The 24,075-nt window shown below is 33.9% G+C and overlaps 1 long non-coding RNA gene across 4 annotated transcripts in view; it reads left to right on the plus strand.

Moving 5' to 3' along the window:
- Positions 1–17,114: 17,114 nt before the first annotated feature.
- LOC143230140 (uncharacterized) overlaps positions 17,115–24,075 on the plus strand; it is a 41,653-nt gene continuing 34,692 nt past the window's right edge. For all 4 annotated transcript variants that reach the window (XR_013016266.1, XR_013016263.1, XR_013016264.1 and 1 more), the window contains exons 1-2: positions 17,115–17,238; positions 20,524–20,662. This is a non-coding gene — a long non-coding RNA (uncharacterized LOC143230140). The remainder of the gene's footprint in view (positions 17,239–20,523; positions 20,663–24,075) is intronic.

Raw genomic sequence — 24,075 nt, forward strand, 5'->3', positions numbered from 1 at the left:
CCAGGTGAACTATCACAGTATATTAAGTTGTTGTTAGTAATGATGATACGACACCAGGTGAACCATCACAGAATAATAAGTTGTTGTTAGTAATGATAATACGACACCAAGTGAACCATCACAGTATATTAAGATGTCGTTAGCAATGATGATACGACACCAGGTGAACCATCACAGTGTAATAAGTTGTTGTCAGTAACGATGATACGACACCAGGTGAACCATCACAGTATATTAAGATGTCGTTAGTAATGATGATACGACACCAGGTGAACCATCACAGTGTAATAAGTTGTTGTCAGTAACGATGATACGACACCAGGTGAACCATCACAGTATATTAAGATGTCGTTAGTAATGATGATACGACACCAGGTGAACCATCACAGCATATTAAGATGTCGTTAGTAATGATGATACGACACCAGGTGAACCATCACAGTATAATAAGTTGTTGTTAGTAATGATGACACGACACCAGGTGAACCATCACAGTATATTAAGTTGTTGTTAGTAATGATGATACGACACCAGGTGAACCATCACACTATAATAAGTTGTTGTTAGTAATGATGATACGACAGCAGGTGAACCATCACAGTATAATAAGTTGTTGTTAGTAATGATGATACGACACCAGGTGAACCATCACAGTGTAATAAGTTGTTGTTAGTAATGATGACACGACACCAGGTGAACCATCACACTATAATAAGTTGTTGTTAGTAATGATGATGCGACACCAGGTGAACCATCACAGTATATTAAGTTATTGTCAGTAATGATGATACGACATCAGGTGAACCATCACAGTATAATAAGTTGTTGTCAGTAATGATGATACGACACCAGGTGAACAATCCCAGTATAATAAGTTGTTGTCAGTAATGATGATACGACACCAGGTGAACCATCACACTATAATAAGTTGTTGTCAGTAATGATGATGCGACACCAGGTGAACCATCACAAGGTAATAAGTTGTTGTTAGTAATGATGATACGACACCAGGTGAACCATCACAGTATATTAAGTTGTTGTTAGTAATGATGATACGACACCAGGTGAACCATCACAGTATAATAATTGTTGTTAGTAATGATGATACGACACCAGGTGAACCATCACAGTATATTAAGTTGTTGTTAGTAATGATGATACGACACCAGGTGAACCATCACAGTGTAATAAGTTGTTGTTAGTAATGATGATACGACAGCAGGTGAACCATCACAGTATAATAAGTTGTTGTTAGTAATGATGATACGACACCAGGTGAACCATCACACTATAATAAGTTGTGGTTAGAAATGATGATACGACACCAGGTGAACCATCACAGTATAATAAGTTGTTGTTAGTAATGATGATACGACACCAGGTGAACCATCACACTATAATAAGTTGTGGTTAGAAATGATGATACGACACCAGGTGAACCATCACAAGGTAATAAGTTGTTGTTAGTAATGATGATACGACACCAGGTGAACCATCACAGAATAATAAGTTGTTGTTAGTAATGATGATACGACACCAGGTGAACCATCACAGTAGATTAAGTTGTTGTTAGTAATGATGATACGACACCAGGTGAACCATCACAGTATAATAAGTTGTCGTTAGTAATGATGATACGACACCAGGTGAACCATCACAGCATATTAAGATGTCGTTAGTAATGATGATACGACACCAGGTGAACCATCACAGTATAATAAGTTGTTGTTAGTAATGATGACACGACACCAGGTGAACCATCACAGTATATTAAGTTGTTGTTAGTAATGATGATACGACACCAGGTGAACCATCACACTATAATAAGTTGTTGTTAGTAATGATGATACGACACCAGGTGAACCATCACAGTATAATAAGTTGTTGTTAGTAATGATGATACGACACCAGGTGAACCATCACAGTGTAATAAGTTGTTGTTAGTAATGATGACACGACACCAGGTGAACCATCACACTATAATAAGTTGTTGTTAGTAATGATGATGCGACACCAGGTGAACCATCACAGTATAATAAGTTGTTGTCAGTAATGATGATACGACACCAGGTGAACAATCCCAGTATAATAAGTTGTTGTCAGTAATGATGATACGACACCAGGTGAACCATCACACTATAATAAGTTGTTGTCAGTAATGATGATGCGACACCAGGTGAACCATCACAAGGTAATAAGTTGTTGTTAGTAATGATGATACGACACCAGGTGAACCATCACAGTATATTAAGTTGTTGTTAGTAATGATGATACGACACCAGGTGAACCATCACAGTATAATAATTGTTGTTAGTAATGATGATACGACACCAGGTGAACAATCACAGTATAATAAGTTGTTGTTAGTAATGATGATGCGACACCAGGTGAACCATCACAGTATAATAAGTTGTTGTTAGTAATGATGATGCGACACCAGGTGAACCATCACAGTATAATAAGTTATTGTCAGTAATGATGATACGACACCAGGTGAACCATCACAGTATATTAAGTTGTTGCTAGTAATGATGATACGACACCAAGTGAACAATCACAGTATAATAAGTTGTTGTTAGTAATGATGATGCGACACCAGGTGAACCATCACAGTATATTAAGTTGTTGTTAGTAATGATGATACGACACCAGGTGAACTATCACAGTATAATAAGTTATTGTCAGTAATGATGATACGACACCAGGTGAACCATCACAGTATATTAAGTTGTTGTTAGTAATGATGATACGACACCAGGTGAACCATCACAGTATAATAAGTTGTTGTCAGTAATGATGATACGACACCAGGTGAACCATCACAGTATAATAAGTTGTTGTTAGTAATGATGATACGACACCAAGTGAACAATCACAGTATAATAAGTTGTTGTTAGTAATGATGATGCGACACCAGGTGAACCATCACAGTATATTAAGTTGTTGTTAGTAATGATGATACGACACCAGGTGAACCATCACAGTATATTAAGTTGTTGTTAGTAATGATGATACGACACCAGGTGAACCATCACAGTGTAATAAGTTGTTATTAGTAATGATGATACGACATCAGGTGAACCATCACACTATAATAAGTTGTTGTTAGTAATGATGATGCGACACCAGGTGAACCATCACAGTATAATAAGTTGTTGTTAGTAATGATGATGATACGACACCAAGTGAACCATCACAGTATATTAAGTTGTTGTTAGTAATGATGATGATACGACACCAAGTGAACAATCACAGTATAATAAGTTGTTGTTAGTAATGATGATGCGACACCAGGTGAACCATCACAGAATAATAAGTTGTTGTCAGTAATGATGATGCGACACCAGGTGAACCATCACAGTATATTAAGTTGTTGTTAGTAATGATGACACGACACTAGGTGAACCATCACACTATAATAAGTTGTTGTTAGTAACGATGATGCGACACCAGGTGAACCATCACAGTATAATAAGTTGTTGTTAGTAATGATGATACGACATCAGGTGAACCATCACAGTATAATAAGTTGTTGTTAGTAATGATGACACGACAGCAGGTGAACCATCACACTATAATAAGTTGTTGTTAGTAATGATGATACGACACCAAATGAACCATCACAGTATAATAAGTTGTTGTTAGTAATGATTATACGACACCAGGTGAACCATCACAGTGTAATAAGTTGTTGTTAGTAATGATGATACGACACCAGGTGAACCACCACAGTATAATAAGTTGTTGTTAGTAATGATGACACGACACCAGGTGAACCATCACACTATAAGTTGTTGTTAGTAATGATGATACGACACCAAATGAACCATCACAGTATAATAAGTTGTTGTTAGTAATGATTATACGACACCAGGTGAACCATCACAGTGTAATAAGTTGTTGTTAGTAATGATGATACGACACCAGGTGAACCATCACAGTATAATAAGTTGTTATTAGTAATGATGATACGACATCAGGTGAACCATCACACTATAATAAGTTGTTGTTAGTAATGATGATGCGACACCAGGTGAACCATCACAGTATAATAAGTTGTTGTTAGTAATGATGATACGACATCAGGTGAACCATCACAGTATAATAAGTTGTTGTTAGTAATGATGATACGACACCAGGTGAACCATCACAGTATATTACGGTGAAGCTCTAGCCCCCTAACACGACTCCTCTCATTCAGCCCATGAACCAGCAGGTCATATCGAACTTTACGAAACTCTACACCAAAGCACTGTTTCAAAGGTGCTTTGAAGTGACCTTTGACACAGAGTTAACCCTCAGAGAGTTTTGGAAAAATCACTTTAATATCCTCCATTGCTTGAGGATAACAGACAAAGCCTGGAGGGAAGTGTCTTTGAGGACCATGAACTCAGCCTGGAAGAAATTGTGGCCAGACTCAGTACCAGATAGAGACTTTGAAGGCTTTGAGGCTGAGTCTGTTGTCGTGGATATTGCCTCACTAGACAAGTGTATTGGCTTGAATGTGAGTGGTCATGATGTGGAGGAGTTGGTGGAAGACCACAACACTGAGCTCACCACGGAAGAACTCCAAGACCTTCAGAAGGAGCAGCAACAGAAGGCAACTGAGAAAGTGTCTTCAGATGAGGAGGAGGGAAGGGAGGATGTTCCCAGTTCACTAATCAAGGAAATGTGTGGACAATAGGGAGAGTTACAAAGCTGTAGCAAACCGAAACATAAACCTTTTCAATGACAATGTCATGTCTTACTTCAGAAACATTTTAAAATGCAGGCAGAAACAAACCTTATTAGACAAGTTTTTAGTGAGAAATAGGTCCAGTGAGTCTCAAGCAGGTTATAGCGGTGCAAAGAGACAGAAAATAGAAAGCACCCCAGAAGGAGAGTTACCTGACGTTTTTATTTAAGGTGACTCCCCTTCCAAACAATAATAACCCTCCTACTCTCCACGTTCCTCACCACCTTTCACTTTCGCCATCAGCTCTCCTCAGCACAGGTAAAGTGCAGTTAAATTTTCATTTATTGTATTTTTATTGTGTTTATAGTTTTTGTAGTTGACTTTATGCATGCAAGTATTATTATACAGGTATAAATAAGCAATATTTTTCTTAAAATGCTTCATAATGCGTAATTTTTGGAAGTCTGTTGCGGATTAATTTAATTTACAGTGTTTCTTATGGGAAAATTTGATTCGGCTTTCGAACAGCCTTCTGGAACGGATTAAGTTCGAGAACCGAGGCATCACTGTATTATGGTTCCATTTTATTGTTGTATTTCACAGTTTGTATTGGTTGGAGGTGTAACAATACTGGTGAATCAGTTTTGTTAAGAAATGACGTAAGCGAAATAGAATGAAAATAACAGAAATATAAAACTGATAAGTGAGGGATAACTGTAGGAAAAGTTAAAATACATTAAAAATAGAGTTATAAAAAAGAAAATTTATCCTTTAAACTAACTTAAGAAGTTGTACACAGAGTGTAACTAAAGGGTCGTTCTTTACGTTCACGTGTATAACAGTTTGTTGGTGTAGATCTCAGAGCAACAAGTTTGAGATGTGAAAAGTCATACTGGTCATCTAAAGATTTACATATATATTTGTATTACATGAAATATAAAAGTAGAAAGAACCACAAAATGTTTTAGGATTAGGTTAAAGTACACAAATAGATGCTTCTGAGAAACAAACATTTAAAGTTGAAAGGAAACATAATTTACTAGCAGTGATAAAAACAAACTGTAAGATAGTGTGACACTCTAGAGTAAGTGTGTTAAATAGGTTTTGTTTTTCTGTTTGATGTTCCACATTTGTATAGGAACTGTTCTATTAAGAACCACTCAACAATAACATACTGTTACGTCACATGTTGGTATGTGTATGATGGTGTTATTAATTCATAACAAGTTAGTGTAGAATATCCTGTTTGTTGTCAACATTATTTATACCTGTTATACTGTTATTTAAATAGTTAATGTTGAACTTTACCTTCATCCGTAGCTTTTCACACTCAGCACGTGAAGTGGCCGTCATAAACAGGAGACGCATGAACGGATGGACAGACAACACGGTTCACAGTATGTATAAAACAAGAAGTACATAATGTTCTCTGTCCAATCACATTCTGATGTTGACTACAGCTACTTTGAAAGTCGGTCTTCATTGGTGGTTGTTCAGTCTGTCAAGTAATAATGATTTGTTAACTAACACATCCATAGGCATTGAGAGTCGGACTTCAAAATCAGTAGTAAATTGTGTTCTGTTACCGCATCCATGGGCTTTGGAATTAGACGTTAAAAATGAATAAGTAAATTGTCCACTGCAGAATCAGGTCAAAGTTCACAGATTTATAATTATTTTTACTTAAAGTTTAAAATTTTATAGGTGGGCGTGTACTCAACATTTAATAGATGCTCATAAGTCGGCGTAGGATAAACAAAGTAGTGAAGAAAAAGATAGGTTTAAAGAACAGAGCAATATGGTGGTAGGTAGTTGTTTGTTCGTAACTCACAAATTATGTTTTAGTTCCAGTTGAGTTTTAACCCCATATCATGTACATGGGAATTCTTCTGACTAAAGACATCTGAATCCATCTTTGTTCATGGTTTCTCCATATTTTCACGTGTGAAGACTGTAATTCCTGTTGCATTGACAAAAACCAACGCCATCTAGTGGTAAGAGCTAATAAAATATGGGATTGTTCATGAAAATACACATAAATCTTCAGTGACTCATGGTTTTCGTTTATACGCCAGCAAATTGAAGAAACAGGACACGAACTATAAAATATAAATATTCTTTGTAGGGATGACACTGATTTGGAATTAGTACTTAAAGAAACCATCCACATCAAACAACTTTAACCAACAACAAATATATTGTCGTCTTCATTAAAATTGTACCATTTAAAATATGTACAACATGTTTTATTGTTAGTAATTTACTTTCTACGTATTTTAGTTTTGTTTAAATTATCGTTGTTTCAGCAATGTAATTTACTTATTCAGTTAGAAATGATGTTTATTTTTATTTTGCTTTAAAATAATGAAGACGGAATCTGTAGATCCAAAAACTTTATCTCTGTCCCTGCTCTTACATGACACTGTTTCTTCATCTCCAATACAGTTATCCTATTACTCGTCAAACATCGTTTTTCCTTCGAGCACACCGATTGCTAATGCCCTAATATGGCCATATGTGAAAGAAGTGTTGCCAGCCAAAAAACAACGAACAGTGAGTGAGCATGTTTGGTGGAACAAACGTTGTATCAAGCATTTCGACCGAAACATCAACAGAACAGACAACTTACTGAAACAGTTCAATGTGTACTGTACTTACCTTAGGATCGTTGTTAACAACGTTGGTTACACCGATGTACTAAACAAGTGGAACCAATGGGCCAAAGGCAAATTCCTCGATGTGAACATGTCCAAAATTTTGAGGCTGAATTCACTGACTGACAGCATATATTCCTAGTTTCACCCTGGTGACCAGATTGTTAACCTAAGTAATTGTAACATAAATATTCAGTGTAAATCAATCCTAGCTAAAGCTCTTAACTTCTCCCTTTTATCACGTAAATTCAATGTTCTTAATTTAGTTATCACTTTCAAATCACCATACAGATATCTAAAGGACCTTCTAATCAAAGATAAAAAAACGACTCAGTAATTTTTTGCATCACGAAAATAAAGAATTCCGCCTTTTCTACTTCTTATAAACTTATGTCTGCTATTCTGTAAGATTGTGTGATACTCTAGAGCAGGGGTGTGCAACAGGCGGCCCGCGGGCCACAACCCGGCCCGCCAAGCCATTTAGTGTGGCCCTAGTTGTTGTAATCTAACCATGTGGCCTGATATGTAATCCAACGCAAATGGAATATTTTTAAAAGCATCGATCCTACGGGATTCCCAGGCTTCGACTCGACAAACTTCTAAAATTATCTTTGCTAGAGAGGAGCAGGCCGAATTCGATTGGTCGGCCTCCTTAGGGCATGAATAGGTGACGTGCACTAGCACTATTGTCTACGACTCAACGTCATGTCCTGAACCTCGCCTTCGCCCGCTGGCGACAATTTTCCCTAACCTCTGCTGTCCATCATTCATTATTGGTGAAAATTTTATTACCTTTTACAGTTACTACAAGAGATTGAAGGTAAATTGATTATTATTTAGCATATTGTTGTGACTTTACTGAATTTATTAAAATGTTTGCTTTCAGATGCATCTGATTCTATGTACAGTGTGACCTCGTTATTCGCGGGGTTACGTTCTTTACCCTCCGCGAATAGCGAAAAACCACGAATATTGGACGCAGTTTTAAAACGTATATGTATGCGATTATATACTATATGAAATGCTTCCCAAACACTAATGATACTTATACTCATTGATGCAGTAATAATGTAGCAATATTGCATACTGTTATGTATTTCACTAAATTGTACCGTGCGTTACCGGGCTGTGCTTTGCCGTTTGCGTTGTTGGGGAAGCTGAGGCAGTCAGCCAACAGCAGTCCAATCTTGTTTGGTGAAGACGACAATTGATAAAACGGCTTGATTGAGTAAATACAACAGAAATCTCCTCGAAAAGCCCTTTCAGTCTCTGTGACCTACAAAAACGCAGTTCGCGCATAACCCGCGAATATGCGGGGCCGCGAATGGCGAACCGCGAATAGGCGAGGTCACACTGTATTTTGCTATTCTCAATTAATTTAAGTACCGGAAGGCTATGATCGGGATGCCAATTTAGAAACATGTGTTTCTGTCCTTAAGAGGTTCCATGTGTAAATAAATTATATGTTTTTTTCTACTTTGCTATTTTCGTGAGAATAATTTTTGTTTTGATTTCAAGGCTAGTAAAATGTCAGCAGTTAAGAAACGAAAAATTGATGATGAGGGAAGGTTATTCAACATTGAATGGTGCACAAAATATCTTGTTGTCCCACATAATCAAGGTGTTGTCTGCCTCGTCTGTCAAACTACAATTGCAGTCATGAAAGAGTACAATATTAAGCGACATTACGCAACTAAGCATTCCTCCCAGTTTGATGAAATTGTTGGTTAGGCACGAAAGGACAAAATTGAACATTTAAAAACATCCATTGAAAAGCAACAAGGTGTTTTTACCACTTTCAAGAAAAATTCAGAACTGGTGACAAAACTGTTTTAAGCTTTGTGAATGTATGGCAGAAAAGGGAAAGCCTTTCAGTGATGGAGAATTTATTAAAATTGTTTAACAATATTCACAGAATATGCATGTCCAGAGAAAAATATTTGGTGGAGCAAACTAGCCTTTCCCTTTACTGTCTCACGCAGGACAAAGATCTTTCAGAGGACATCAAAGAAACTTTGAAAGAGAGATTGAATTCGTGTGAAGCTTTCAGTCTGGCTTTGGATGAAAGCGCTGATATCAATGACACATCCCAACTTGTCATTTTCATCAGAGCTGTTACTGCAGGCTTTGATGTTTTCGAAGAGTTTTTAGATATGGCAAGCCTTTCCTCCACAACCACAGGACAGGATATTTGTGAACAAGTGCTTAAGGTTGTAGAAAAGTTTGAACTGAATCCTTATAAATTATGTGGTGTTACAACAGATGGTGCTCCTTCCATGACAGATAGGACAAATGGATTCACCAAGAAATTTCTAACTACAATTGGAGCACAAGACGTAGTTGTAAGCCATTGCATTATTCACCAAGAGAGCTTGTGCACCAAAGTTCTGGATTTTGCAGAAGTCATTAAAAATGTCGTCCAATGCGTAAATTATATTCGAACACGAGGATTAAATCATCGACAATTTAAAACTTTTTTAGATGAGCTGGACAGTGAGTATTCAGATGTTTTGTACTTCTCTGCTGTACGTTGGCTTAGTAGAGCTGCTACTTTGAAGAGATTCTGGAATCTGCGAGAGGAGATTAAGTTCTTCATGGAGAGCAAACGTCAGAATGTGGACTTCTTGAGCAATGAGAACTAGCTGAATGACTTAGCATTCCTCACAGACATTACACAGCATCTGTCTGATTTAAACTTAAAACTACAAGGGAAAAGTCAACTTGTGAATAAGTTGTTTGAGCATATTTGTGCTTTTGAGAAGAAATTGGAACTTTTCAGGTTCAGTTGAGAAGAGCCATATTGACCCATTTTACATGTCTTGCAACCAGGAAACTGGAATTTCCTAATCTGGATTGCACCAAATATGGAACCAGTGTACAAAAGCTGCGTGATGAGTTTGCAAACAGATTTCCAGATTTCAGACAAACTGAAATTAGATTGAAATTGTTCGCTCAACCTTTTGATTTGGCAGTGGAAGACAGTCCTGATGATTGCCAAATGGAACTCATTGAACTGCAGGCTGACATGGACACTAAAAGGAAATTCTCTGAAAACAGTTTGCTAGACTTTTACAAACTCTGTGTACGTGAAAAGTTTCCCAATTTGTCCCGTCATGCACAAAGAATTGCCTCCCTTTTTGGTAGCACCTACTGCTGTGAGCAATGTTTCTCCAAAATGAAGCTCATCAAAACCAAATGTAGAAGTCAGCTGACTGATGAACATTTGACCAGTCAGTTAAGAGTGGCAACCACTTCTGTCAAAGCTGATATTGACAAGCTCTGCAAGGACTCTAAATTTCAAGTGTCGCACTAAAATGATCACTCATGCAAAAATATAAAATATTATTGCTTGCATTTTGAGAATTTTTTTTAATTTATTGTGCATGTACACGAATAAGCTTGTTTTTTAAGTGGCCCCGCTTGATTGATGAAGTTGGTTATATGGCCCACCGACGAAAAATGTTGCACACCCCTGCTCTAGAGTAAGTGTGGTAAATGGGTTTTGGTTTTCTATGTTTCTATAGAAAGTGTTCTGTAAAGAACTACTCAACAATAACATACCGTTACGTCACATTTTGATAAGTGAATGACAGTGTTATTAATTCCTAACAAGTTAGTGTAGAATACAGAGATGCCAACTATTTCAAATGACTGAGCGTAATGATTGTCGACAGAGCCCTTTATCATTTGCGGCTACAAGGCCTGACCAATGTCTCTAAGCTATTTATTATTATAACTATTATTATTTATTACTGCTATAGATTACTCATTTATGGCTAGATACAGTTTTGAGTCATCTATGTTTGTGGATTCATCTGTAACTAAACTGTAAACACTGTTAGTGAGTATGCTTGAAATCATTTTGTCATCTTCACAACCCAACATCTGTACAATGGTTGTAGTTTTGGTTCTAGCACAGCCATATTTTTTTGCTATATCAGAGTCTGGGAACATTTTTCTGAATAGATGTCCTGCATGACCTGCTTCAGCTAGGGGTAAATTATGAGCAATGACGAATTGCGTGAACATCATTTCTGCATTTATGGTTTCATATTCTGAATTCTTACTCATAAATGTTATTATCTGCATCGTTTTTGTCTTCGCCTCACACTTTTTGTTGGTGAGATACCGATTTTGTATGTCTGGAACAATCGTTTATACCGTCATGCACCACAGAAAAATCGATGTGACAAACTGTACAAAACGCATGACTGTCCCTGACTTTTGATGCAATGACCGGATATTTTGCACTATACTCTTTCCTAAATTTTTGATCCACAGTTTTAGTCCTTTTATATTTGCCAGAAACAAAACAATCTGGTGAAAGAGGCCTCTTTTTTTTCCCATCTTGTGAACGAATGAATTGGTGCTTCTATTCCACTTAGAAAACTAGAAATACCCATCTACACGAGTGCTGATTGGCTGACAAGCACTGATGACGTAACTATGGATTCCTCCACGTACCCAGTATGGAGAAGCACCGCACTCAAACTATTGGTAGACGTCGGAGATACAAATTTTTTATTATTATTATTATTTCAAGCACGAACATGATTATCGCAAGTAGCCATTTGGACTATGTCTTTTATTTATTATCAAAATTTATTTGTATCTCACTAGAAACTTTCTTTTCACCCCTTTCAAGCCCTGGGGGAACAATTTATCACTTTATTGTAAAGGCCTATATAATATATAATAATTTGGGAGTTGCAACAAGTCGTAATATTTGTCTGTATGAGCGTATAGTTGTAATGTATACACCAAAATCGTAATGATTACGCTCAAATCGTAATGGTTGGTATCTCAGAGAAGATAATGTTAGTTGTCAACATTGTTCATACCTGTTCTACCGTTATTTAAATAGTTCATGTTGAACTTTGACTTCATACGTAGCTTTTCACACTCAACACAAGAAGTGGCCGTCATAACCATGAGTCAGGTGAACGGACGGACAGACACCACGGTTCTGATATATAAAAAAACAAATAGTACATAACGTTTTCTGTTCAATCTGGATTGGATTTCAGTCTTCTTTGTGACTTGACACTGAATGAATGTCACAAAATGAAAAATTACAAAGTATTTCTGAATATAATTGTTAATATACATGTAGAATTATGTTTTACTTAAACTTTAATATTTAGTATAAAGGTGTCACTAAACATCTGAAAGTTATTCACAAGTCGTGGTCGCTGTTCACGTCAAATTCTATAATATCATAAAATGGTAAGATAAAAATGTTGCAGTAAGTAAACCATTAAGAAAAAACGAGACATGATTAATTAGTATGACAAGAAATGTAAATTAATTAATAAGTGCAATAATAGGATTTGGTATCAGGAATTATAAATCAATAAGTAGATTGTCCACCTGAGAAACTCGCCAGAGTTCGCATGCAAACAAACAAGAAAGTCTGGATTCGTTTTCATTCTTATTTGTGACATACACTGAATGAATGTTACAAAATTATAAAGTATAAAATATTTCTGAGTAAAATTGTTCGTATACATTTAGAATTATGTTTTACTTAAAGTTTAAAATATAATATGTGGGTGTGCACTAAACATGTGAAAGGTGCTCACAAGTTGATGTAGGATAAAAAAACAGGTAAGTTAAAAAACAAAAAGCACAGAGCAATATGGTGATAGGTAATTGCGTTTTAATAACTCACAAATTATGTTTTAGTTCCAGATTAGTTTTAACCCCATATCATACAGAAGGGAATTCTTCTGACAAATGATATCCGAATTCATCTTTGTTTATGGCGGGTTTGTCCATATTTTCACATAAGAAGACTGCAGGGCTTGTTGTATCGACAAAACCAATCGCCATCTAGTAGTAAGAGCTAATAAAATATGGGATTGTTCATGAAAATACACAGAAAAAAGTTCAGTGATTCAACATAGAGAAGGAACAGGGCACGAAATATAAAATATAAATATTCTTTGTAGGGCTTACACTGATTTGGAATTAGTACTTAAAGAAACCATCTACATCAAACAACTTTAACCAACACCGAATATCATGTAGTCTTCATTAAAATTGTACTATTTTAACCGCGCCAAACATGCTCGCCCTTTCAGCCGTGAAGGCTTATAATGTGACGGTCAATCCCACTATTCGTTGGTAAAAGAGTAGTCCAAGAGTTGGCGGTGGGTGGTGATGACTAGATTGCCTTCCCTCTAGTCTTACACTGGATTAGGGACGGCTAGCACACATAGCCCTCGAGTAGCTTTGTGAGAAATTCCAAAACAAACAAACAAACAAACTATTTAAACCCTCCCCGCTAGTACAGCGGAATATCGATGGATTAAGAACGCTGGGCTCAGCAGATAGTCCGATGTAGTTTTGTTATAATAAAACACACAGTACTATTTAACATGTGTACAGTATTTTTATTGTTTATAATTTACTTTCTATGTATTTTAGTTTTGATTAAATTATCGTTATTCCAACAATATATTTTAGTTATTTAGTTATAAGTAATGTATTATGTTTATTTTGGTGTAAATACTTAAGATAGAATCTGTAAAATATTGAAAACTTTATCTCTGTTCCCTTCTGTTATATGTATATATTTCTTCATCTTTAACATAGTTATGCTACTAATTGTTAAACATCGTTTTCCTTAGATCACACCGATTGTTAGTCTTGTTACAACCACATGTAAACGAACTGTTGTCTCTATGCTGTGCCTCTAAAAAACGGGGCTTAAAACGTCAACCATAACATTTGCTTTCTTCAGAATGTGAGATTCGACACATTATTCCAAAGTTTCTCCAATTTCATGAACGAAACCAAACTTTGAAAAATTCGTTAGCTTATCAAATTTGTCAGAAAAGACTGTTAGTTTGTTTTGAATTTGGCTTAAAGCTACACAAGGGCTAGCTGCTCTAGGCGTTGGTAATTTAGCAGTGAAAGAATCGACGAAAAGACATCTCGTGATTATCACTCACCAACCACTGTTTCACAAAGGAATAGTTGGATTGATTGTAACAATATACCCTCTAGTCACGCGTGATAAAGGGTGAGCATGTTTGATGGAGCAAAAGTTAGATCAAGCATTTCGAACGAAACGTCAATAGAACAGACAACTTACTAAAATGTTCAATGTGTACTCTACTAACCTTAGAATAGTTGTTAACATTGCTGGTTACACCGATGTACTAAACAAGTGGAACCAATTGAACGAGGGCAAACTGTTCGAAGTGAACATGTCCAAAAGTTGAGGCTGAATTGACCGACTAACAGCATTTATTCCTAGTTTCATCCTGGTGACCAGGTTGTTAACCTAAGTAACTGTAATGTATATAATCAGTGAAAATCAGTCCAAGCAAAAGGTCTTTAGTTCTCTCTTCCACCAGTTGAACACACTGTGTTCATATACAGGGTGTTCGGAAAGTCATTGTGCAGTTTTGAAAGCACTGATAACATCATTCATTCAGTCTATTTCAAGCCAGCAACTGATAGCGGTGTTTAGAAACAAAATAAGGATCCAGGCCTGTATTGATGCCAACGGTGGTCACTTTCAACATTGTTTATAACATTCATATTTGCCTCCTGTATTCTATATTGAAACATGTCTGTTAATAAATATATAAGTGCACAGTGACTTTCTGAACACCATGTAGTTTTAAGAAATGAAGTTTAAAAGAAAATACTATTGTTTTTTTTTTTTTCAATAAACGGAACCACATTTAATAGATAAAAAATTAGTGTTTGTATCAGCACAATCCGAACACTTTTCCCCTGGAATACCTGCTGTAAAGAGAAAACCTTCGCTTTTTCTAAATATTTCAGCACGACACTATCTACAACAGCCCAGTGTTTGCTAACACTAATTACTTAGCCTCTCGCAGGTTTTAGAGTAACGTGAATGTTACTGATTGTCTAAGTTCTGTTTTTCATTTCAAGAACTTAATTCAGATTTATAAAATGTCCTTATGTGAATATACAATTAAAATATTCATACAAAACTTTATACCTACAAATTGCACTTGTCGAAGTACGCCTGGAATGTTGCTTTTTCCAACAGTTCAGTTTCTACTTTATACGTTGTCATCTTAGTTACTATATGCAAATTTTCAATAATATTTTGGTTCGATTTTAGTATTGTCTTTCACAGTTCGTACTGGTTAGAAATGTAACAATACTGTTGAATCAATTGTTGTAACGAAATGACGTTAGCGAAAGAGAAGGAAAATGATTGAAATATAAAACTGATAAGTTAGGGTTAACAGTGGTAAAAGTAATGTAATAAAAAATAAAATTTAGCTTTTAAACTTAGTTAAGAAATCGTACCTTGAGTATAAATAAAGGGTCGTTCTTCGCGATCACGTGTATAACAGTTTGTTGGTGTGGATCTCAAAGCAACAAGCTTGAGATGTGGCAGGTCATACTTGTGGTGTGTAGATTTATATATATGTATGTATCTTATATGTGTGTAGTATATGAAATATAAAAATAGAGTGAACCACAAAATGTTTTATCATTAGATTGTTTTAGCAGCATCTATGTGTGTATTTTAAAGTTCAATCAATACACAGTTTACTGGCTGTGATAAAACAAATTGTAAGATTGTGTGATACTCTAGAGTAAGTGTGTTAAATGGGTTTTCTAGTTTGATGTTCCACGTTTGTATAGAAAGTGTTCTGCTAAGAGCTACTCAGCAATATGTCACATTTTGAAATTTTAATGATAGTATTATTAATTCATAACAAGTTAGTGTAGAATATCCTGTTTGTTGTCAACATTATTCATACCTGTTCTACTGTTATCGAAATAGTTAATGTTGAACTTTGACTTCAGATTTTCAAATTCAGTGTGAGAAGCGGCTGTCATAAACAAAGACAGACGAATGGATAGACAGGCACCACGGTTCACGATATATATAAAACAAGTAGTAGATAATGTTCTCTCTCCAGTTACATTCAAATGTTGTCTACAGCTACTTTCAAAGCAGACCTTCGTTGTTAGTTGTTCAGATCGAATTCTGTAACATCATAAAATAAAATAAAAAGTTGTAGTAAGTAAACCGCTAAGAAAATTGTACAATAAACGAGACATGAGTAATTATATGTGAAGAAATGACAATTAGTTAACAAATACAATCATAGGATTTGGGATTAGGTGTTAAAATCAATAGGTAGATTGTATACTGGAGAAACTCGTCAGAGTTCACATGTAAAGAAACATGTCTGGATTGGCTTCTCATTTTTCTTTGTGACACTTAACTGATTGAGGCGGTGGGTGGTGATTACTAGCTGCCATCCCTCTAGTCTTACACTGCTAAATTAGGGACGGCTAGCACAGATAGCCCTCGTGTAGCTTTGTGCGAAATTCCAAAAACAAAACAAACAAACATATTCAAATTTAATCGTTCTATGTTGTACTTGAAAATGAACACTCTAGTGGTCGAAACGTTGTACATATTCTAACATATGAAAACTTTCAATTATCCTCCACTGTTCGTCTCATTAGTAATATAATCCTATGTTTCACCGTCAACTATTTCTAGTTTATTCATACAACATTTAATTATTTGTATGCAAATTTTAGTGATTTTAGATTCAATTTTATGGATATTATTTCCTATACTTTGTGAAATACAATTGTAATTTATAATACCAAATTTGGATATTCTTTTGATAAAAGAACCGATTTTAATTTAAACTTATCAAAACTCATGTGAATCAGTAGTAAGTTAAACAAGCAGAAAAAGTCAACTAATATTAACATTTTGAAGTAGAAATATTGTCTGGGGTAAACGAGTTGTTTGTATGATCGTTAGGCGGAGCTAGCAGAAGTGAATGTGGAATTGGTACACATTTTGAGCATGGTTTAGTTGTCTTTTTATAAATTAAGTTTGATGTAAGGCAAATTACATCTATACTGGTACATCTATCTTAGGTAATGTAGTATTAGTATTAATAATCGTATATTAATTATTTAACTTTGCCTAAATTTTAATCAGGAAAGGCGACACAGTTTTACAATATTTTCTTTCCATTTTCCTTGTCATTTGGAAAGTTAAATTTGATAACATTACGTTAGCGCAGATGTTATCATTTTCATGATGGGCATAATTTATAATTTACCTTCGGTTAGATTTTATTAGTATGTAGCTCACCTAGTTGCAGCTAACGTAATATTTGAAAGTTTTAAAATATAATTAGATTAGTGCAAAGTGAATTCATTTCACTATGTCATATATTGTTTTCATTTGACTATATACACAATATGTTGTCATTCTAAATTTACTATATACATGACAACTCTGTGTATACCTTTTCATAACTTCTTGTAATGACTACGTGCACTACTGTAGACAGTATTATGCGCGTGATTACGTAGTTCAGGCTACATAACTTAAAACATAAAATTCCAAGACACATGTATGTTGTCAAAGTTTTAAATCAACTGTATTATGGTTATCTATTTATTTTCATTCAACTCTGCACAAAATAATTGTATATATAACCTCAGCAAGTATTTACAACTATGTTATAATAATAACTTGATACACATAAGATAGTTAAATGTACAGTTATGGTAATATTGTCTTGCATGACATATTTTAAACTTGAAGCGACTTTAATAAATCACCTTATTTAAGACATAATGAACATTAAAATTTTAGCACCAACATAAGCTCTTAACAGTAGGTTTAAGTTAGTGTTACTTCTGTTTAGCATTGTTTTGACCAGAATTGTATGTTTCTACTGAATAAGTTTGTCATATATTTTTATATAGAATGAGCAGACTTGATAAATGGTGACCTTCGAGTGATTTGTTAAAAATGGTATGGAGTATTACTCATATATAAAGTTTATATTGTATTATTTGTATTATTATACTTTGGATGTTTAACTTAGTTGGAAACTTATAATCAGTTAAACTACTCAACACTTTGTATTATTATACTTTGGATGTTTAACTTAGTTGGAAACTTATGATCAGTTAAACTACTCAACACTTTGTATTATTATACTTTGGATGTTTAACTTAGTTGGAAACTTATAATCAGTTAAACTACTCAACACTTTGTATTATTATACTTTGGATGTTTAACTTAGTTGGAAACTTATAATCAGTTAAACTACTCAACACTTTGTATTATTACACTTTGGATGTTTAACTTAGTTGGAAACTTATAATCAGTTAAACTACTCAACACTTTGTATTATTATACTTTGGATGTTTAACTTAGTTGGAAACTTATAATCAGTTAAACTACTCAACACTTTGTATTATTATACTTTGGATGTTTAACTTAGTTGGAAACTTATGATCAGTTAAACTACTCAACACTTTGTATTATTATACTTTGGATGTTTAACTTAGTTGGAAACTTATAATCAGTTAAACTACTCAACACTTTGTATTATTATACTTTGGATGTTTAACTTAGTTGGAAACTTATAATCAGTTAAACTACTCAACACTTTGTATTATTACACTTTGGATGTTTAACTTAGTTGGAAACTTATAATCAGTTAAACTACTCAACACTTTGTATTATTACACTTTGGATGTTTAACTTAGTTGGAAACTTATAATCAGTTAAACTACTCAACACTTTGTATTATTATACTTTGGATGTTTAACTTAGTTGGAAACTTATAATCAGTTAAACTACTCAACACTTTGTATTATTATACTTTGGATGTTTAACTTAGTTGGAAACTTATAATCAGTTAAACTACTAAACACTTTGTATTATTATACTTTGGATGTTTAACTTAGTTGGAAACTTATAATCAGTTAAACTACTCAACACTTTGTATTATTATACTTTGGATGTTTAACTTAGTTGGAAACTTATAATCAGTTAAACTACTCAACACTTTGTATTATTATACTTTGGATGTTTAACTTAGTTGGAAACTTATAATCAGTTAAACTACTCAACACTTTGTATTATTATACTTTGGATGTTTAACTTAGTTGGAAACTTATAATCAGTTAAACTACTCAACACTTTGTATTATTATACTTTGGATGTTTAACTTAGTTGGAAACTTATAATCAGTTAAACTACTCAACACTTTGTATTATTATACTTTGGATGTTTAACTTAGTTGGAAACTTATAATCAGTTAAACTACTCAACACTTTGTATTATTATACTTTGGATGTTTAACTTAGTTGGAAACTTATGATCAGTTAAACTACTCAACACTTTGTATTATTATACTTTGGATGTTTAACTTAGTTGGAAACTTATAATCAGTTAAACTACTCAACACTTTGTATTATTATACTTTGGATGTTTAACTTAGTTGGAAACTTATAATCAGTTAAACTACTCAACACTTTGTATTATTACACTTTGGATGTTTAACTTAGTTGGAAACTTATAATCAGTTAAACTACTCAACACTTTGTATTATTATACTTTGGATGTTTAACTTAGTTGGAAACTTATAATAAGTTAAACTACTCAACACTTTGTATTATTATACTTTGGGTGTTTAACTTAGTTGGAAACTTATAACCAGTTAAACTACTCAACACTTTGTATTATTATACTTTGGATGTTTAACTTAGTTGGAAACTTATAATCAGTTAAACTACTCAATACTTTGTATTATATTACTTTCATTGTTTAATTTACCTGTAACTACACTACTAGTAACTTTAATAACGAAATGAATTAAACAGGCTATAGAATTCTTTTGAGTAGTTCATATGAGTTATGATCAAGTGATTTCAAAGACTGCCCTTATTACTAGTAAGGTGATTTATATAAAAAATAACAGTTAATGATAAACATTTAAAATTTTGTAATTAAAATTCTCTGTTATATATATATATATATATATATATATCTTATCTGTGGTAATGGAGGGTAAAAGGGAGTCTGGATAATACAAAACAAAGAAAACTTGTATATCTGTGTATTTCTTAGAAAGATAAAAATATTATAAATGTAGTTTGACCTAATATTCAGTCTGACAGATTTCACAATATTCATTTAAATTCTCCTTTTGTTTTATTTGAGGTTTTGAATTGTGGAACCCAGAATGTAAAAACTAGTTCTGAAGTTTTGTATAACAGCTTGTGGGATTCTCAGGAATCTTTTAAAAGATAAACTGGATAATCTGTCCATGGATGATTGAGTTAACTATAGCTACATGTGAAAAGATATTACTTAACCATATTGACATCTCTTTCTTTCTTGTTTGTCTGTAGGACACCCAGTTGAAAATCCCTTCCACTTCTTTCTCTACTCATGAGAAAGTTATCTGAAACTGTTTGTGGTCTGTCATCTTGTGGATCAACTATATTCAAGCCTTAGAACAGTGGAAACAACCTTATCGTAAGGTCAAAGGTCAGTAATATATATATAAAAGTTATAAGCTGATAACATTTTATATAAAAATAGTATAAATGCTGTAAAATGTAACAAAAAGTGAAAAATAAAAAAATGTGCCTTATATAACTTTCTATAGATAATAACATCATAATAACATCATTATATGTGTCAGAAAACTGTGTATCTTGGAATGTTTTTCATTTATTACTCACCCTGGAAACACATCACTCATTTTGTCTTCATATTTGATTACTTAATGTTCTGGTGATCTTTATTATTTTGTTGTTTACCTTTAAATGTATGACAGAGTTAAGTATTGCTGATATTGATTAAATTAACTGGGTTACTATAGTGCTTCAAACAGTAAACTTTCAACTTTATTTATGAAAGACTTACATGATACATCATTTGTTAATATAAAAAATTCATAGCACAAAATATGGCAGAAAGTAAATGAGCTCTTCTGGCTGGTTTTATTTAAGAGGAGTGATTCAGATAGCTGTGTCTTTCTCTGGATTATTTATGGAGAAGGTTAGTCTAGAATAATTATAATTGTTCAAGGAATAAAAAGTTTTTATATGCAGTTCTTCTGTTTATACTTTCCAGTTTGTCTTGAGGTGATGTGATATCCTTTGGTATAAATATAGTTAATGTTGTGAGGTATTCAAAAACTTGTTTGAACAAATAAATGACTGTAATATTGTCTGCTGGAATGAACAAGCACTAGAACATTGTTCAAAATGTATATAAACAAACATAATGTTACAAATTAACTTGAGAGTCTGCTATTAATAAATAATTTAAAAAGCAATTATTTAGTATACATATTGTTTTTATATTGTTTATAACAAAGCTGATTGCTTCTTTTTATTGTTCATTCTTAGTTTGGTCTTGTTTTATTTATACTGTATATCCTTGCAATAATTGGGTTATGAGGTTTGTCACATTGACGTTTGTCAATGATTTATGTTGATTTAAATGTTTGATAAAACAGTAGTTAAAAAAGGAAGTTTAAAATGATAAAGTGTTGAAATTACATCTTCAGATCCCACATGTCTACTGACTGATCAAGGTATCATGACAGTCATGTCAGTTTATATAAATTACATCTTCAGATCCCACATGTCTACTGACTGATATAGGTATCATGATAGTCATGTCAGGTTATATAAATTACATCTTCAGATCCCACATGTCTACTGACTGATATAGGTATCATGATAGTCATGTCAGTTTATATAAATTACATCTTCAGATACCACATGTCTACTGACTGATACAGGTATCATGACAGTCATGTCAGTTTATATAAATTACATCTTTAGATAATACCACATGTCTACTAACTGATACAGGTATCATGACAGTCATGTCAGGTTATATAAATTACATCTTCAGATAATACCACATGTCTACTAACTGATACAGGTATCATGACAGTCATGTCAGGTTATATAAATTACATCTTCAGATAATACCACATGTCTACTAACTGATACAGGTATCATGACAGTCATGTCAGTTTATATAAATTACATCTTCAGATACCACATGTCTACTGACTGATACAGGTATCATGATAGTCATGTCAGGTTATATAAATTACATCTTCAGATAATACCACATGTCTACTAACTGATACAGATATCATGACAGTCATGTCAGTTTATATAAATTACATCTTCAGATACCACATGTCTACCGACTGATACAGGTATCATGATAGTCATGTCAGGTTATATAAATTACATCTTCAGACACCACATGTCTACTGACTGATATAGGTATCATGATAGTCATGTCAGGTTATATAAATTACATCTTCAGATCCCACATGTCTACTGACTGATACAGGTATCATGACAGTCATGTCAGGTTATATAAATTACATCTTCAGATCCCACATGTCTACTGACTGATACAGGTATCATGACAGTCATGTCAGGTTATATAAATTACATCTTCAGATCCCACATGTCTACTGACTGATATACGTATCATGATAGTCATGTCAGTTTATATAAATTACATCTTCAGACACCACATGTCTACTGACTGATACAGGTATCATGATAGTCATGTCAGGTTATATAAATTACATCTTCAGATACCACATGTCTACTGACTGATACAGGTAACATGACAGTCATGTCAGGTTATATAAATTACATCTTCAGACACCACATGTCTACTGACTGATACAGGTATCATGATAGTCATGTCAGGTTATATAAATTACATCTTCAGATACCACATGTCTACTAACTGATACAGGTATCATGACAGTTATGTCAGGTTATATAAATTACATCTTCAGATACCACATGTCTACTGACTGATACAGGTATCATGATAGTCATGTCAGTTTATATAAATTACATCTTCAGATACCACATGTCTACTGACTGATATACGTATCATGATAGTCATGTCAGTTTATATAAATTACATCTTCAGACACCACATGTCTACTGACTGATACAGGTATCATGATAGTCATGTCAGGTTATATAAATTACATCTTCAGATAATACCACATGTCTACTAACTGATACAGGTATCATGACAGTTATGTCAGTTTATATAAATTACATCTTCAGATACCACATGTCTACTGACTGATACAGGTATCATGATAGTCATGTCAGGTTATATAAATTACATCTTCAGACACCACATGTCTACTGACTGATATAGGTATCATGATAGTCATGTCAGGTTATATAAATTACATCTTCAGATCCCACATGTCTACTGACTGATCAAGGTATCATGACAGTCATGTCAGGTTATATAAATTACATCTTCAGATACCACATGTCTACTGACTGATACAGGTATCATGATAGTCATGTCAGGTTATATAAATTACATCTTCAGATACCACATGTCTACTGACTGATATAGGTATCATGATAGTCATGTCAGGTTATATAAATTACATCTTCAGATACCACATGTCTACTGACTGATACAGGTATCATGATAGTCATGTCAGGTTATATAAATTACATCTTCAGACACCACATGTCTACTGACTGATATAGGTATCAAGACAGTCATGTCAGGTTATATAAATTACATCTTCAGACACCACATGTCTACTGACTGATATAGGTATCAAGACAGTCATGTCAGGTTATATAAATTACATCTTCAGATCCCACATGTCTACTGACTGATATAGGTATCAAGACAGTCATGTCAGGTTATATAAATTACATCTTCAGATCCCACATGTCTACTGACTGATATAGGTATCAAGACAGTCATGTCAGGTTATATAAATTACATCTTCAGATCCCACATGTCTACTGACTGATACAGGTATCATGACAGTCATGTCAGTTTTTATAACTCAACAATAAAAGTTTACTTATCACACAGTTTGTCATTAAAGCTTTTGTTAACTGCATTTGTGTCAGGTC

Source organism: Tachypleus tridentatus, chromosome 10 (genome assembly GCF_004210375.1).
Source record: "Tachypleus tridentatus isolate NWPU-2018 chromosome 10, ASM421037v1, whole genome shotgun sequence".
In the NCBI taxonomy this organism is placed as follows: Eukaryota; Metazoa; Arthropoda; class Merostomata; order Xiphosura; family Limulidae; genus Tachypleus; species Tachypleus tridentatus.